We start from the raw sequence: 19,053 nt of genomic DNA on the forward strand, positions 1-19,053 counted from the left end.
AAGAAACTCGCGGGCAGGCCCCTCCTCCGGCTGATGTCAGCCCCGCGGCGGGCAGCGGCCCTTCCTCCTCTTCTTCCTCCTCCTCCTCCGCCCGCCCCGGGGGCCGCGGTGGGCCGGGGGGAAAGCGGGGCCGAGCGGGCGGGCAGAGCACCCCGCTTCCCCGGGCTGCCATCAGCCCTCCAGCCCAGGCACAGCGCGGGGGGGCAGCGCGGCAGCCGTGACAGTGGGGTGGGCCACGGGTGGCGTCCGTCCCCTGGATTGAACATCACCTCGCAGCGCCCCGGCACCCACCTTCCGAGCTGCCCCAGCACCCACCTTCCGAGCTGCCCCGGCGGGGAAGGACACAGCCACGACAGGACACACAGCCACGACAGGACACACAGCCACGACAGGACACACAGCCACGACAGGACACACAGCCACGACAGGACACACACACACAGAGCCACGCCAGGACACACACACACACACAGAGCCACGCCAGGACACACACACACATACACACAGCCACGACAGGACACACACACACACACACACGTGCAGGCACCATACCTGCACATCAACACAAAAGGAAGGTGGCGTAGCATTGCCTCTTTCTGCCCCACGCCACGCGTAGCCGCTTAATTCCATGATCAGAAGTCTCTGTTTTCCCCTAGCCTGAGCCCCCTTGTCCTGGAGAGTAATTGCCTGCACCTGGAGGCAGTTTGGAGGAGCAGCAGAGAGCGGGGCACAGCTGTGTCTACTTTAGGTCAATCAGGAGGGGTCTGCCACAGGGGCACTGTCCTCCCCCCCCTAAATCTGCAGGAGCAGAGTTGGCCACAAAGCAAAGTCTGGCTGCTATCTTTGGGAGTGAGGAATTCACCAGGAAAAGGGGTGTTTCCCTCCGGCCGCAGCAGTTTGCTCGGGGTGTTCACTCTGTTCTGCTGGGGCCTCTACTGATTATTGTCAACCGAATGTCTCAAGGTGGATGGAGGTCATCTTCCAACACTGCATCCACCTCCCTCTGTTTCCCAAGGCCTGAGGTACTCTTGGAAAAGTTAGAGAACTGATCACTTGGCAGAAATCTCTCTATAAATTAGTGCCACTTATCCAACAGCACCAAATTAAACATGATTATTGTCACTGGCATCCCAAAGAAATGCAGGTGTAAATTGTGACTTTCAGCGGGTTCTAGCAGTTAGCTTTTCAGATGCAAGAATCCTGTGGTCAGAAGGAATCCAGAGCCATGCCCTACTTACTGGACTGTTTCCCCCTGGGGACCTGCACAAAAGCCCCTCTGAAGAAGAAGCAGAGCTCCTGCTCAGGAAAATCCATCATCAATAATACCCCGCCAGCAAACCACAGAAGCCTCTTTCCCCAGAGCTAATTGATTGGGCATTTAAATCCAAAGCAAAAACCCATAAACAAACCTGTATCCGTGTCTTAGCTTAGGAGCAGCCTCAATTCTCCCACAGGAGAGAAAGCTGAAATGGTCCTGCTGAGAGCTGCCTCCTCACCCAGGGGAGGTGTGCCGGTGTCCTGGATACCACTCAACAAAAAGGAGCCCCTCTGGACCCCCAAACAACCAGCTGGAGGGACTGCAGGGGAACACATGGGCCACGCTGGGACACTGCTACACAAGACAATTTTTACCCAGGTTTGTGGTTTCACTGAAAACAACAAACACCTTGGCGCAAGCAGCTGTTCACAAGCATGTGTTCAAAAGAGGGGTTGATGTGGTGCTGGGAGGTATGGTTTAGTGATGATGCTCCTTGTTTGTTGTGTGGGTGTCTATTTTTGTCAGTTACGTTGACGGTTGGACAAGATGATCTTTAAGGTCCCTTCCAGCCTAGAAGATTCTGTGTGATTCTGTGATTCTATGTAGAAACAAGTAACTGTTCAGCCCAAAGAGATTTTGGTATTTCCAAGGGGGGGTGTTTGTCCGTGCTTCCCCCCAGCCCCTCTTCAAGTCAAGAATACTCCTGCAGAAGATGAGAACCAGCTGCTGTTGCCTCTGGCTGCAGCCCTTCCCCGACCGCAGGAGACAGAGGGTGCTTTGCTCTGGGCCCATGGCGCTGGGTCGGCATTTAATGACTGTGGGCAGAGAGAGAGAGTAATTGCCCTTTGGAGAAACAATGCTGGAAAGGGGAGCAAAAGAAAGGAGGGTGGAGGCCAGCTTCCAGTTTGGGCTCCGGCCAGATGTATGGTATTCCACAGAGCTCCAGGCAAACGGGTCACCCCCACGTTAATGACACAGGAATCATTGGGGCAAATTCCCCGGCCGGGGTTATGCAGGAGGTCAGGCTAAGATGAGCATAATGGTCCCCTTTGGCCTTAAAATTCATGGATTTGCAATGGATAATTTATCATCTGACAAACTCAGCTTCTTTTTCCTCTTGTAGAAGTGGCAAACAGGTCACAATAGATTTGAATTCATTAGATGAAATAATTCAATTACTTTGCTGTGGGCTGGGTTTGGTTAACCCTACATACTCATGCCAAGAAGCTTCCTGCAAGTACTTGGACCTAATCCACAACTCGGATCCATTGCTCAGCAGCAATGAAACAGGCAAATTACAAGAGTACCGATAGAAAGAAACCCAAATACTTAAAAAATGCCACTAATTCATCTGGTGAATTGTGTCTGCATTGTGTCATGTGATGGGAAGGACACGGAGCAATTGAAATGACTCCCGATGAATGTGACAAGTGTGACCTATGAGAAAAAGGTAAAAGAAATTGATTTGTTCAGTGGAGATAAGATCAAGAAGAAGTGGAGTAGTCATCTTTAAGCATGAAAGGGGCGGCTGCAAAGCATGGCGAAAGAGAGAGATGGATCATGAAAAAGGGGGTAGGATACAAAGTGCTCTGGAGATGCAGGGTGGTGTTAGATACTCAGACGTTACCTGCCTCTGCACCTCCAACAGCATTTTGTTCCTATGTTTAAGGCACCACTGATTCCTGGTAAAGAGCCAGCCTTGTCAGATTACCTGCATCATCTTGTTCCTCCCAGTTACCAAATGTCTGGGTGTCTTCACTTACAAACAAAGGCAGAACGACAATGCTAAGCAATAACATTGCAGGATCCTTAAAACTTATCGAGCAGTTCTTAGGTATTTCCTTTAAAAATCAATATTCAAAGCTATCACAACACAACATGGAAGAGCTCTAACTATTGTCACATTTCGCACCACTTGGAAGATACTACCATAAAAGCAACAAGAGACAGAAAGCTGAGGGGAGCACAGCGAGACAGTAACACAGAGCTGTGGTACAGTAATCAGCCAGCAAATTCTGTCAATCATTTAAGGATTGCTAGGACACAGCAACCCATTCCTCCACTGCCTCCATGTTTTCATCATCCAGACACGCAGGAGCCAGGCACTCCCTCCAAAACACAAAGATCTCTCTTAATTAGCGTGGAAGCTTTCCTACAGCTCCTGAAATGGATTGCTGGTGGCCTCTGCTGGGGTTTATGTGCAAAAAGAGCACTGTAATTCAGATTGCTGAAGCTGACAGACCCCAACTGAAATCACTACTGAACTGGCATTATAATTGCCAACTCTTACTGGCAAAGCTGTAATTAAACACCATCACCTTGCTCTGTCTGTTTTTTTTCAAACTGGCAGGTTCTGAAAGCACCTAGCTATTGTCCAGCTTACTGGAAAAAGTTTGCTATTTTCTAAATTCCTTTAAAGGTAGCCTGCAAGGGAAAGCAGGCTTTGGTCTCTCTTCCTGTGGATGTAGAACTGTATATTCTTTCTTGTGTTCTTTTTGTAATGAAAGAAGGCACATAAAGGGCAAGTGAGTTTTCTTGTTCAAAGCACAAATTTCTATCTATGTCACCTGTGCTCTTCTCATTCCTGGAGCAAGGCTGTGCCACCAGGCGGGTTATTGAACCTTTCAAACTTTGTTTAGATCTGGCTAAGCCAGTAAAGCACCCTCTGTTTCTCCTAGCCCGTCCCCGTGGTTCCTGAGCAGTGGTCCAGCCCAGCTGTTCTTGTGGCCACACACTGAACCCAATCAAGAGAACTACTCCAAGTGAAAAGCAACCCAGTGAATTCTCCTCACATGCACACACAGTGGGTATTTATCAGCTGGATCCATCTCTTCCCCAGTTTGCTGGGCAAGTGCTGCCCAGATGCAGGCAGCAAAGGAAGAACCCAGGACTGGAAGGGAGGGGATGATGGCAGGACAGCCTTGGCCAGGGCTGCTTTCTTGTGGAACATCCCTGCTGGTGCTGCCGTGTGCTAGTTTGTGAAGTGGAGATAACAAAACAACTTCTACCTATCCCTCCTGGGGAAGGAATGAGAATTAAAGTCTGAAGATCTTAAATGTATTACTGAGTTGCGAACAAAGTAGCTTGAATAAGCATGAAAGCCGTGTGAAGACAGGCAAGAGAGCAGTTAGCCTTGTTAAAGGAAAAAGGAGTAATAAAAACGCCCCTGGAGGGTGCAAAGGCTGGTGTGCAAATTGGGGCCACACACAGCCTGTCTGAACCAGGAACGTTTGCTTTGGCTTTGGGATTTTCATAAAACATAATTACACGGGTTGCAACAACAGTCTCCTCAGAACAGCCCGGAGCCGTGCAGGAAACTGGTGAGGGGACGGGGATGGGTTTCAGCAGGAGCACTTAGCCATTCCTGTTATTTAAAACAACGTATTAAGAACAAGGTTCAATATCTTTCCTTGGGGAACAGAACCCTGCATGCATCTGGAAGATCTAAATAAAATTGCTGTGCTGCACAGGGTTTTTTTTTTCAGGATCTGGAAAGGAATTAGAGTTTTCAAGCACTTTTACAATTCTTCTTTCCACTGAATCTGGTGCTAAGGCAACAAAACTCCTCTGTTCAGAGGGTGGAACTCAGTGAGGAACCATTATTTCCCCTCCAAAATAGAAGCACAAAAGGTTATTACAATCTCCAGATAACCCGTAATAGATACTCACAGCCAGGGATATTATTCATACCTGAAATAAGGAGGATTATCTGAGAGTGAAGAGTTGCTTTGCTGACTGTAGTTGTCTCTTTTAAAACCCCTTGGAGCACAGAGACCTGGGAAAAGCTCTGAGTAACGAGCTTCCCTGAATAATTCAGCTGAGTGCATGCATGCCTGAAATGGCCACAGCTGCTGAGCAGAGAGACCTTCTCTGTGGCTCACGTTGACAGCCAGAGCTGGGCTGCCCAGGCTGGCCGTGGTGTGGGGGGTGAGATGCCTGTTGGGCAGGAAGGCTGGATGCAACCCCCTTCCCAGAACCGGGTAGTAATTCATCACGTGCCCTCTTAGCTCGCTTCCCCCACCCCAGGGCAAGCCCCTCATGCCCACCCCTCTCCTCTGGTCCAGCATAAAAACACGCATCAAGACCTTAACAGTTTTCACAAGTCATATTCCTTTGTGTTTGGGTGCACGCAGCAGTTGAAGATTTGGGCCTTTCCAGTTTTGTGCATATTTATACATCCTGTGTCTCTGATGTTCCTGAATTTCCTTTTCATTAATGCTCCTCTCGGCCTCAGAAGAGGCAAACAAAGAGGCAGAACTCATCCGCTTCCTTTAGCTTTCAAGCTGGACTGAAAATGCTTCATTAAATAAATAGCAAGAGACCCTTAAATCTCTGTTGCCCTCAACCTCGTCGCTTGTTTGATGCAATGAAACCCTACGGCCTGACACTGCTCGGGAGATGGGGATTATTTAGGTAAGGCCAGAGAGAACTACCTTAACTCCTTTGTGCTAATGTCAGGTCTGCCTTGTATCCAAAAAGCCAGCACCTCCTCTTCCTCAGCCGAAATCTTCCACTCAGAGCAGAATGACTCTTTGTATAGGGTGCCTGAGGAGGGTTTTGGACCCAGCAGGCTCCAACCACAGCCAACCGATGCGTGTTGTAAGAGCATAAATTGGAAGAAAAAAGATTCAGATTAGCTATCAGGAAGAAATTCTTTACTATGAGGGTGGTGAGACACTGGAACAGGTTGCCCAGAGAAGCTGTGGCTGCCCCATCCCTGGAGGGGTTCAAGGCCAGGCTGGATGGGGCTTGGAGCAACCTGGTCTGGTGGGAGGTGTCCCTGCCCAGGGCAGGGGGGTTGGAACTGGATGATCTTTGGGGTCCCTTCCAACCCAAACCATTCTATGATTTTATGTTCTCCCCAGGCACCTCAGGGGTGTTTGCAGCAAGCTGGACATGCTCGAGCAACACATGAATTTTGCTTCCTTTCCATCCTTTGGTAAATTCCTATCTCTTCTCCCTGCCTGGGGGAAGTGCACGTGCTCAGCAGAGCATGGTCCCTGCCTGCTCCCTGTTCCTGCAGGAGAATTTCACAGCCTGCAAGATGCCAGCTTCAAGAGGACTTCTTAGGACTTCAGCCAAAACCCCAAGAGGGTGATGGGAGTCTCAGAAATATGCTGGCTTTTTTATGGGCTGGGAAGACTGGAATGGCAGTAACAGGGGGCTTTTCTCAGAGGCTCTTTATTAAAGCTTTATTGCTCAGGCAAAGCCCCCAGAGCTCCTGGTCACGATCAGCTCGTATTTACAATGGTGGCAATGGGTTTGTTTAACCAGCTTTTTGTCAACAGACAAAAACCCAATTTCTCCTGCTGGAAGTCTGGGAAAACCTCCTGTTAGCATTAACTGCAATAAGAAGTAATCTTTTGTAAGACTTAGAAGCCCAGGGGGAAAATACACATTTTCACCTTTGAAAGGGGCTTTATTTCCTTTTAAAATTGTAACTGTTGGTAATGACATCAATTACAAGCAAGCATGTTTGGGTTTGTTTTTAAAACAGATTGCCAATGGTTACACTTTAATTGCCTTGTTTAGTCAAGCTTCTGCCAGTGCTTTCCAAACACTCCCGGTGCAACTGACGGGGTTTATTTCTATTTAACTAACCAACAGCTCTGAGAAGGAGAAGGAGCAGGAGGAGCGGGTGAAGTGACTCTGTCACCAGCTACACCACATGGTCACAGAGAGAGGCTCCTGCAGCAGCACCAGACTGTGCTCCTGCACAGTGTCCCCAACCCAGCTCTCTGTGACAGGAAGCACGTTCTGGTTCTAACCAAAGCTGCAGCGTGACCACACGGGCTCAGGTCTGAACCCATCCATTTCTTCACCAGCAATGAAGGCCAATGCAAAAATATCACCGTTTCCAGCTCAACTCTGCTTTGTGTTTATGGCAGGATATAGAATTTTTTTTTTCTATGTTTCTTCCACTTGATAAGTCAGATCTTATCTTTCTAATAGAATATTAGGACAATATTTTAGCAAAAGTAAGCATTTTCTAAAAGTACTCATTTTCATTTTAGGAGTGATGATTGGCACACGGCACACTCTGCAACATTCATGCTAATTTTGGAGCAAATAACAGAAGACAAGGAAAGTTTCAAAGGTCTGAAAAGAGACTAAAAGTGAAATGAAGTATTTTAGAAGTAAGTAACTGGGATGACCCAAGTAACTTTTTGCCTCATTAGTCCAATACTGTTGCCATGTTAATTCAAGACACAGTCAAAAAAGTCGTAGAAATGTCAATCCATTGCTCCAGAAAACTGCTCATCAGACAAGCAATCTTTCTTCTGAGGACATTATAAATTCCGTTAATAGAGGTAATTCTGCTGACATAATAGACCTCAGATTTCTGCAAAGCAGTTGACTTAATCTTGCATGACATTCTATTAAAAACAGTACTCAACAAAATCAATGTAGCTTACATTAAATGGATGGAAAATTTGGTAACACGCATCTAAAAGTAATCACAGAATCACAGAATGATATGGGGTTGGAAGGGACCTCTGGAGATCATCTAGTCCAACCCCCTGCCAAAGCAGGTCCTCCTAGAGTAGGTTGCACAGATCTTTAAGGTCCCCTCAATCCTAAACCATTCTATGACTCTACAATTCTATGATATAAAATGTTCAACAGACAAACAACCAACTCTGCTACAACTATAGATATTATCAGATATTACTTACCCTGCAATGCACCTTATATGTTCAAACTACTTGAAGTCATTTTTCAACATAACACCAAGTTTTCCCAAAGGAGTGAAAGCAGTGGCAGAGAAGGACACACTTCCCAGAGCTGGTAATTATCTGACAGAGGAATTTCTGATGTGTCCAAAAGGATTTACTCTTGGTACAGTGTTATCCAATGTTTTTATCAATGATCCGGGGAATAAGTATAAAGACATTACTGGTGAAGATTGTGTTAAAAAATGAAATTTAGAAGAGCAGCAGCAATTAATGGGAGAGGTGGGAATGGTTTCTTTGGTCGGGTGAGACACTTTGGAGGGTGCATTCCGGCACAGCCAAACATCACTGCATTTCCAGTCCTGGTGAGAAGACCAAGAAGCAAATGCACATGCTGAAATGAAGGGGCTGGGCAGAGGTGCTGGGAGTTAACAACCCGAGTGTGAGACACACCAAGCAAAGACAGTAAATAGCAGGGTGGGTTTTTTGCATCACAGGAGTGAGGCAAAATTAGCAGGTCAATTGATTTAGGTTGCTTAAGCGAATTTAAAGGTGTGACTTAATCGTAGGTGACAGTGAAGTTTATAGACAAGAAAATTTCTGGGAATAGAAAGCTTTTTAGTCTAGTAGAAAGTGGCACATCCAGAACTTGCAGCTAGGCAAATTCAGACTGGAAATAAGATGTGATGTTTAAATGTAGGTAATTAAACAGAGGAACAACTAACTTCTTAGGAACTGAGTGCACCCTCCATTAGCTGTTATCTGGAAGAATGGTGTTTAAATATGCTGCAGTTCAAACACCAGTTCTGGGTCTGATGCAGCATTCGCTGAGTGAGAGTGTTTGTGTTATGTCAGAACTCTAATTAGACAATCTGCTCTGTTATCTGTAAAACCACTCTTCTTGTTTTACCTATTGATCAGTTTTATCTACTGATATTTGATATTTTCCCTGGGTTGGCAAATCTCAACATTATGGTTGACATCTCAGTCGTGTTTTTAGTGTAACATGTACTGCGGTATCGATCACACTGTGTGATTAACAGCCTGCATTGCCTGGGGGACAAAATGAATATTAACATTTGCTCAAGTTGTCCATTGAGATCAAATATTTGTGTCCTTTGTTGATTGCAGCCCGAAGGCTGCGTTGGCCTATTGGAAAAGAACAGAGCCCTGATCCCGAGTGAAAGGCTTGGGAGTGGCAAAGCACAGGGTTAGTCTACGTTTACAATCCCATCAGCTCACTTTTCCTTGGAAAAGCAAAGGGAGTGAAGGTAATGGCTTTGCTCCTCAAAACAGTGTATCTGCCTCCCAGCTGCTGCTTTTGACTTTCACTCGAGAGCTGCTAAATGGTGTTGTCATAGAAACATACAAGTGGTATCTGGGAACCCTCCCAGTCCAGGGTACGCCCAGGACAGCACATTTCACTCACATCTTACCTAGGTCTCCACAAACTTGCTGCCTTTCTATCGGACAGCACAATTAACCAAGTCCAGGTTTTCTTACCAAATTCTTGTGTAGTGGTGGTGATCCTGCCTCACAGGGGCTCAGCCCTTAAATAACCATCATTTCCAGGTATCCAGGATCTGTTCTTTCTCTCAGCGAAGTAACACGCCCACAGACTTCACTGCAAGCAAACAGAAATTCCTCTGGGTCAGCTTCTCTACTTACATAAACTGGGAGAGCTCTATTTACTGGCACAGCACTACACCACTTCACATCAGCAGAGAATTTAGCCTTGAAACATATGCTATATTAATTTTCCATTGGAGATGGGTATGCAGCTAATATCTATTTTCCTTTGCACTTAGCTCCATATAGATTAATTTCATCAATAATAAGGCAATATATTTGCTGATTTACATCTTTATCTGAAGAGACGGGGGAAGAAAAAAGAGCCCAGGCAAACAAATTCCAGTCACAGTCATAAATGATGTTGGGTTAAATGACTGTGCTGTCTGGCAGCCCAGGGGAGAACAGCAATGAAACTCTGGCAAATCTGAGGGCATTATCTGACAGAGGAATTTCTGATGTGTCCAAAAGGATTTACTCTTGGTACAGTGTTATCCAATGTTTTTATCAATGATCCGGGGAATAAGTATAAAGACATTACTGGTGAAGATTGTGTTAAAAAATGAAATTTAGAAGAGCAGCAGCAATTAATGGGAGAGGTGGGAATGGTTTCTTTGGTCGGGTGAGACACTTTGGAGGGTGCATTCCGGCACAGCCAAACATCACTGCATTTCCAGTCCTGGTGAGAAGACCAAGAAGCAAATGCACATGCTGAAATGAAGGGGCTGGGCAGAGGTGCTGGGAGTTAACAACCCGAGTGTGAGACACACCAAGCAAAGACAGTAAATAGCAGGGTGGGTTTTTTGCATCACAGGAGTGAGGCAAAATTAGCAGGTCAATTGATTTAGGTTGCTTAAGCGAATTTAAAGGTGTGACTTAATCGTAGGTGACAGTGAAGTTTATAGACAAGAAAATTTCTGGGAATAGAAAGCTTTTTAGTCTAGTAGAAAGTGGCACATCCAGAACTTGCAGCTAGGCAAATTCAGACTGGAAATAAGATGTGATGTTTAAATGTAGGTAATTAAACAGAGGAACAACTAACTTCTTAGGAACTGAGTGCACCCTCCATTAGCTGTTATCTGGAAGAATGGTGTTTAAATATGCTGCAGTTCAAACACCAGTTCTGGGTCTGATGCAGCATTCGCTGAGTGAGAGTGTTTGTGTTATGTCAGAACTCTAATTAGACAATCTGCTCTGTTATCTGTAAAACCACTCTTCTTGTTTTACCTATTGATCAGTTTTATCTACTGATATTTGATATTTTCCCTGGGTTGGCAAATCTCAACATTATGGTTGACATCTCAGTCGTGTTTTTAGTGTAACATGTACTGCGGTATCGATCACACTGTGTGATTAACAGCCTGCATTGCCTGGGGGACAAAATGAATATTAACATTTGCTCAAGTTGTCCATTGAGATCAAATATTTGTGTCCTTTGTTGATTGCAGCCCGAAGGCTGCGTTGGCCTATTGGAAAAGAACAGAGCCCTGATCCCGAGTGAAAGGCTTGGGAGTGGCAAAGCACAGGGTTAGTCTACGTTTACAATCCCATCAGCTCACTTTTCCTTGGAAAAGCAAAGGGAGTGAAGGTAATGGCTTTGCTCCTCAAAACAGTGTATCTGCCTCCCAGCTGCTGCTTTTGACTTTCACTCGAGAGCTGCTAAATGGTGTTGTCATAGAAACATACAAGTGGTATCTGGGAACCCTCCCAGTCCAGGGTACGCCCAGGACAGCACATTTCACTCACATCTTACCTAGGTCTCCACAAACTTGCTGCCTTTCTATCGGACAGCACAATTAACCAAGTCCAGGTTTTCTTACCAAATTCTTGTGTAGTGGTGGTGATCCTGCCTCACAGGGGCTCAGCCCTTAAATAACCATCATTTCCAGGTATCCAGGATCTGTTCTTTCTCTCAGCGAAGTAACACGCCCACAGACTTCACTGCAAGCAAACAGAAATTCCTCTGGGTCAGCTTCTCTACTTACATAAACTGGGAGAGCTCTATTTACTGGCACAGCACTACACCACTTCACATCAGCAGAGAATTTAGCCTTGAAACATATGCTATATTAATTTTCCATTGGAGATGGGTATGCAGCTAATATCTATTTTCCTTTGCACTTAGCTCCATATAGATTAATTTCATCAATAATAAGGCAATATATTTGCTGATTTACATCTTTATCTGAAGAGACGGGGGAAGAAAAAAGAGCCCAGGCAAACAAATTCCAGTCACAGTCATAAATGATGTTGGGTTAAATGACTGTGCTGTCTGGCAGCCCAGGGGAGAACAGCAATGAAACTCTGGCAAATCTGAGGGCAACCTGACTTGACAGAGCGGAACAAGGCAAAAGAGAGTCCGTTGTGGTGGCTTGTCCTGCTGCTTCTCCACTGCCAGTATTGTGGATTGGCACTTGGTGGTAAAGCAAAGGGGAAATGGGGTGAATTTACAAGAATTTACAAGAAAAGTGTCAATGGCCCGCAGGGACTGTTGTTAATAAGTGGGATATACAAAGCTCTTCTGCTTTCATAACCTCATGTAGTTGCCCGTTCTGGTGTCCCAACCAGATGTGCAGCCCAGATGAGCTGTCACGGCACATCTGTACACGCCACAAGGTACTGGCCTGCCCGAGAGGTTTTCCCTCAGTAATTAGATAAGCTTCTCACCGTGTCATTTGCGAACAATGCCGGGCTGATATTAGCGGCCTGCAAATTGCTGAGTGGAGATAAAGAACTGAAAGGTGGCAGGAGGGATTTGGAAAGACACTGAAGGTCCAGGGAAAGCACTACTGAGAGGAAAACATGCAAAAGGGAAGTGGAAACTCGGGCTGGCAGCATCTGCTGCGTGGGCAGGACTCGATGGCAAAGAAACAGGCAGCAGCCGAGGAAGGACAGGAGGACCCAGTTCTCAGATTTTGATTAGAGTATTTGGATTTTAAACATAGAACTCTCCTTGGAGGAAGAGGATGAATTCTTGTCATTCTTGGTAGCTGTTTGATGTTTTATTGAAACGTTGAAGGAGAACAAAGTAACATTTGAAGAAAAAGTTGTGGAGCAGAGTACAACACGCTTACAGAGCGTGCAGAGCTTTGAGTCTGCTGCCAAGAACAATGTATTCTCCAGCTCAAAAGGAATTTTCTTTCTTATATTTAACCTTGCGAATATACCCGGGTATGTACTAAACTGCATATTTAAATCCAGTCACACTAAGCCCAGGACACATGGTAAGTCAGGAGATTTTGAGCTCTGTTGCTAGATATGACAACAAGGCAAATTACTTAAACACATGTTGTGCAGGAGCTCATGGCCACACTGGCCCCGTGGTGGTTCCATGTAAGTTAGATTTAACCATTGCCCTTGACTGGGAGCAGGATCAGGCAGGCGTGCGGTGTCTGATCCAGGAGAAGATGATGTGGCACTGTCACTCAGGTCTTAGTAATGTATGGTGATGAAGGCAGCACTGCAAAAATAATGTTGTTGCTGTTTCATACCGCTCCATATATCACTCTGCTTGAATGTCAATAACTGGGAGAATCTGAAAACAGTAAATCATTCCCCACCACCCAATCCCTTGTTACAGAAGCACTGTTTGTGGCTTACAGCGCACTTTTTCTCACTTAATAGGGCTGACAAGCTGGTTTGGGGTCTTTACCAGATGGACTCTTTCCCAGCTCCAAAGCAAAAGCACAAAGCAGGCAGCGTTCCTGAGCTGTGGGCTCTACCATCTGCAGGGCTGTGCAAGCAGGGAAAGGACTTTGCTTCTCCTCTCTGAGCTTGTTGGGCACAGGTATGGTGCCTCCTTGTGCCTCTTGCTCTGTTTTGGTGCACGAGGAACGTACCCCTGCTCCCTCCGTGCCCGGTCCAGCCCCCACCAAATCCCCAAGAATCTTTGCATCAGCTTCTGTGGGTTTAGGTCCGGCTTTAAGACACCTCATAACTTTGTGCTCCTGTAATTCTCCCCACCTACCCACCCTTCCTTTTTCATTTTACTGTGCACGGAGACAATGTGCAAGGAAATGATGTGCCAATTTACCTGTAGATTGTTGATTTAAATTGCCTAGTCCCAGCCTGCTGCTGTAAATCCTCTCTGCAGCTGGAGAGCCCCGTTTACTACAGCGGGTTTCCATGGCAATCCTGCACTCTCCCACGTTGAGCTGCACAGTGCAGGCAGCCCCCTGCCCCCCACACTCCCCCCCCACCTTCTTCACTTCACTGCTATTGATAGGGAAAAAAAACCCCAAATGGGCCACGGTGGGCCGTGGATAGCTATTTCCTATCTTAACACACTTTTCCCCAATAACTGGATGATATATATATGCATTTTAGCACATAAAGAGAACACTTGCCCTTTTGCAGACATCATTTGGCACGCAGAATAACACCCAGATATTCTGAAGGTCTGGTTCTTCCCTGACACACGTTACTCTTGTTATTTTAGGGCATCAATAGGAAGATACAAGCTTAGTATTTCCTTGTGTTTCTGGCTGTAATCACTGCCAAGGAAGTGTATTTCTCTATTGCAGCCAATCCCTCCCTAGGCTTGGGGCAGCCTGATGGAGCCTCCCACCTGCATTGAGCAGTTCTCTCTCTGTCCAGCACTGGGTACAACTCAGTAACTCAGTGTATGGCACAGACCATGGGGAAAATACCTGTTTATTCCTAACAACACGGGAAACAGCATGAGCTGCTAGGGTTTTAATTTAAAAAAAAAAAAAAGAAGTAAGATCAGTGGTACCAGCAAAAATTCTGCAGCTGTATCTCTGAGTGTTTTACATGAATATTGCCATTTTACAACGTTACCTCTGGAGGAAGAAATTTGTGTCTTACTTCAGGAATTGTGGCAAGGCATCATTAACGGGCAGCCCATTTATCTCAGTCTTATTATGCTGCTGATTTGAGAGATGATAAGTACCCTTCAGGATTACTTCAATATGTCGTGGTCAACCCTAAGCTCTCTGCAGGTTCAAATCAAACCCCGATTTATTAAGTGTCTTCATCTTTGTCCCTTTTAACTTCAGCTTGTGTTTTGTCACAGATTTCAGTGGGTGCAGTATTGGCCCTTGGCTGTCAGACTTCAGATGAGTACACTTTTTTTTTATCAGCTGTCTCTTCCCACCATATGCTTACTACAAAATTCATGTCACATCCAGCTTGCAATCTGAGTCTAGATTTGTGCTTTGATTGTTTGCTAACTGAGAATTGCTGTGAAAAGTGGTTTACAATGTAAAATTCTTAGTCAGGCACCGTAAAAAAACCAACAAACAAGTACCGTTTCCTTTCCTTTTAGCTGGACATATTTCCCAAAAGTGAGGGGAGTCACAATACTCTCACAAAGCTAAGCACAAGGAGCAAACCCGCAAGAGAAAAAAAATTGTGTGCCTGCCAAAGCTGTGAATTATTTCTTATCAGATCTTTGGAGTATATCTGGTGGGCACAAAAGTGTAGCTGCACGAGACGCCGCTGTTTGAAAACATAGAGGCTTGGGAGGAATTTCTGGTGTTTGTTCACATACAGATGCACTTCCTGAATTTTGCTAGGCCTTGTGGGTTATTGGTTTAAATATTTCCTAAACAGTGACAGTGCCCAACAGCGGAAACCGAAGCCTCTGGGAGGTGAGCCTGCCCCATGAACGATGTCAAACCAACCTCCAGGCTCCGGGCAGCCTTGTACCGGGTTGAGCAATGACCAAGCCCACTCACCCACTTGCAAAACCAGCAGAAAACCACACTGAAGCTCAGAGTGCCACAGCCTGGCAGAGCAGGGCACGACTTGTCCCACTTCATCATTGTGCACACAAGTGTAACGGCAGCGGAAACTCTGGTTGGGAAAAGGTAGAGACTCGTATCAGGACAATGTGCTCCCCGTGGGGTAATCCCACGCCATGGACTAGCAGCATGTCTCTTGGCAGATTCTTAGCTGTGAGAAGTTTTGCAATATCCTTTCCAGAAAAAAAAACCTAAAATGGCTTTTTGTAAAACCTCCACTGGGTATGCCTGGAGCCTAATTTGCTAAAACTCGTAGGTGGTAGCATGAATATCTGTAGGGGAAATTCAGGGTTTGAGGGCTGCTGCATCATAAATGCCATATGAGTGAAAACACGGGGCCTAATTCTGTCTTAGTTCCATGTGACAGGAGCTGTGGAGTCAGCAGGCGAGAACCCTCCACTTCTGGCTCATTTTGCTCACACAGATCTAAAGTACAAACCCAAATGGATTTTCTCCTCTCTGCCTCAGCTCACGCTTGGCTCCCTGACTTGGGAGTTTCACACACTGCAGAAGTGGGATTTGGCCCGACGAGAGGTTTCACTTCATCTCTCGGCAGATTTGTGGTCTAACACTCCAAGATGTGCAGCATAACACGCTGGCAATCTGTCACTCGCCTGGCTCTCGTCAGCTCCAACAGCTTGCTGAGAGGAAACAGTGCCAAAATAGATGCCAGTCCGACCCGAGGGACTTGAGAAGCATCGCCCGCGGCGTGCAGCCGAAAGCTCTGCCTGTCACAGCACGTGCATTCCTGCTCCACTTGGCTCCTCCATCGAGCCATCAGGCTGGGACCAGCCCTGGGCTTCCCTCGTTACTGTCACAGTTTCCCATTTTAACAAGTCTTCACTGCAAGTTGCCCTCCCGTTGCTGAGGTCTCACGTTGCTGGTCTCTCTGCTCCTCGATGGACCAGTTCCCTTGGCTCAGTGGCTGCCCCTGAACCCCAAGACTGCAATTAGGGCTCTTATCATTTGCGTACCGTGAATAGCTGTGGCTCCCCTCTTGGACAAGCTCTGCATTCCTCGCACTGAAACCTTTAATCAGGCCAAAATATTGGCTTGGAACTGCTTGAAATGGGAATTTGGCGACTCCAGTCTGCAGCTCAGGAATTCCTTGTTCGGTTAGACTTGAAAAGCTGCAGTGCTGGGGATATCTGAGCACAGACTGCAGTGACATTTATTAAATTAGCAGTCTGAGTCTGTTTCTTCAAGAGAACTTATCTAGAGACCACAGGGATCCATGTACATGAAAGGATGTGGTGTGGGTATCTTGCCTCACCATCTGACTACTTTCCAGTAATAACAAGCGCTTACAATACTGACATTGCTGCTAAAAGCAAATCTGTAGAATTATAAAGCATGAATAAATAATTGAGGACATAAACCAGAAAAAAAAAAAAGCCAGATTCAGTATAAACCAAAATGCTGGTGAAACAGCACATCAGTCTCCTCTGCTCTGCAGTGAGGTGGGACATAGAAGAGGATACAAAGCCTCTTCTCAGGGTACTTACTGAAATTCAACCCATGACAGCAGAAAATGATGGCCACTGCTGCAGGGTAACAAGAAATGTGTTTCATCCCTATTAGTTTGTATTTATTATATTCACATGCCTTCCATGAATATCTGAGCCAATGGCAAGTTTAGCCTTGGGACCTGCAGAATTTCAGCATATATGAGAGGATATTTGTGGGAAGCAAATTTACAATTCAGAAATGGAAAAATTTCAGAGGAAACCAATGTCTAAGGACCATCCAACCAAGGAAAAGAAGCAGCACTGAATGATCAGCCTGAATCTTGGCCGTTTTACATTGATTGTAGTAGTTTTGGTTGTAAGCACAGATCCAGGAATTAGCTGTGAGTAACTCTGGGGCAAAGAGCTGCAGAAGCCAAGTCTCCCAAAGCAGCACATGGGCAGCATGCATAAGAAGACAAATTCACCAACTGAGACGTACCTTAAGGGATGCTCAGCCACCTGCAGCCATCATCTCAGGAGGGTTTAAGAAATGCACTGGCAGGCCTCAGTCCAGGATGTCGCTGCCCATTGAAGCCCATCAGTAAGATCTTCTGTGCAAAGGCTGAGTATGACAATGAAGAGGAGTGTAAATCACTGCCACAGCAAGAGTTTTTCTGCTGCTACCCATACCAGCTTGTCTTTGACCAAGGTGACAATTGCCATTCTCCTGGGCTGTCCTGGCACAAACCAGGGCTCTCAGCCTCCCAGCACCGCGAGCGCTTCGTCTCCTGTCTGTGAGCTGAGTTTGCCCTCTGCTGTTTGCTGAATAGACTGTTCCCTCTGCTTTATCCAAAACAGGAGGGTAAGAACAGCAAGACCTGAAGAACCAGAATGGTTACCCCCAGATTTCAAATACTTAAACTTAATAACTGTGACGCTTTTAAAAAGTGACACCCACAAAGGTGGAAAAGCCTTATCTGAGACTTTAGCATACACTTCCTTTATATTCTCAAGCTTTTCTTTATAATCACAAAGACCAGAACCCCCCTTTTTTTTTCATTTCTCCCTAAATAAAAGCCAATATTCAGAATTAAGCCCCCTGCACCCTTGAAACCAGGGATTCAGGTGTGACAGAGAGCACTGCTGAGAGCAGGATCAAAGGCTGGATGAGCCCACAGAGGAAGGTGTGAGGAGGGTGCCCTGGGATGATGAGAGGTGCCCTGTGATGAGGACTCAGGTCTGCTTTCTCCCCCTGCTCTGGCACCATGTTCTCTCTCCATCCCAGAACTGCAGCTCTGCTTCCACCTGGTCCCCAGGTTGGTCGCTGCCCTTTGCTGCCCTGCCCTCCCCTCTGCAGCCATCCAGCCCCAGGAGCAGTCATTGCCAGGATGCCAGGCGCCCTGGAAAGGACACAAGGGCTTGTCAAGAAAGCTGCTGGCTTCTTGCCACGTGTTTGCAAACTGAGATCAGCCTTCAGGCTCCTCTTGTTGCTGTTTGTTTTCTCCTCTGCTCCTAACAGCCTCTCCCTGTGCTGTCGCTACTGTCGCCCTGCAAAGAGGGGCTCAAACAAAGGTGTGGTGATGGTTGGTGGCCAACTCGGCTGGTGGGACTCCTTTGGACGTCCTCCTGTGCCTCCCAGCTCTCATGGGCAGGGCAGGGACTGACCTGATGCTTGTTTCAGAAGAACTTGTGCATTCCCAGCTGGTACCAGGGAGCTGGTGCGGGTGGATGGCTCAGCCCAGGGAAGGAGCATCGACTGGGATGTTCAGTGCTGAGATCTTTCTCACACCTCTCTTTGGAGGTGTCTTCTGGGATTAGCCACTGTAGAAAGACTGCAGCCCTCCCACAGGTCATCTCTAAAGTGCTTCTCTAGGTGCTTTTGCACAGCTCCTAAGCGGACACTTTGGTCCATGCATGGATGAGGCTTCAAAAGGTAAGTGTTAACCAGACAGTAACAGGGGACATGGGAGGGAGCTGACTTTCTTGATTCTCTGATCATACTGTTGTTGCCTCAAGTGGGCACATCAGACTCCAGAGCACCTGGGGCAGCTCTTCAGGGTGTACTGACCCAGAGCAGGGCTCACACCAACTGTGTCATATCCCCGTCTCTCCCCACGACTCCTTCACTAGGGTGAGAAAATTAACGTTAACGGGGAACATTTGCAAACACCACAGAAATGTAAATGATGAGGGTCTTTGTGGGCAATTATAGATGAGAAGAAAAAAAAAAAAGGCATAAATGACCCAAGCTGTTCTCAAAGGGCAGCAATGACTATTCCTTTTGCATGGTTATTTCAGACACAGGTATCAAGTAAGCAGAGCTCTAGCACAGCTGAAAG

The sequence above is a fragment of the Calidris pugnax genome, unplaced genomic scaffold, assembly GCF_001431845.1.
Source record: "Calidris pugnax isolate Ruff unplaced genomic scaffold, ASM143184v1 scaffold102, whole genome shotgun sequence".
NCBI lineage: Eukaryota > Metazoa > Chordata > Aves > Charadriiformes > Scolopacidae > Calidris > Calidris pugnax.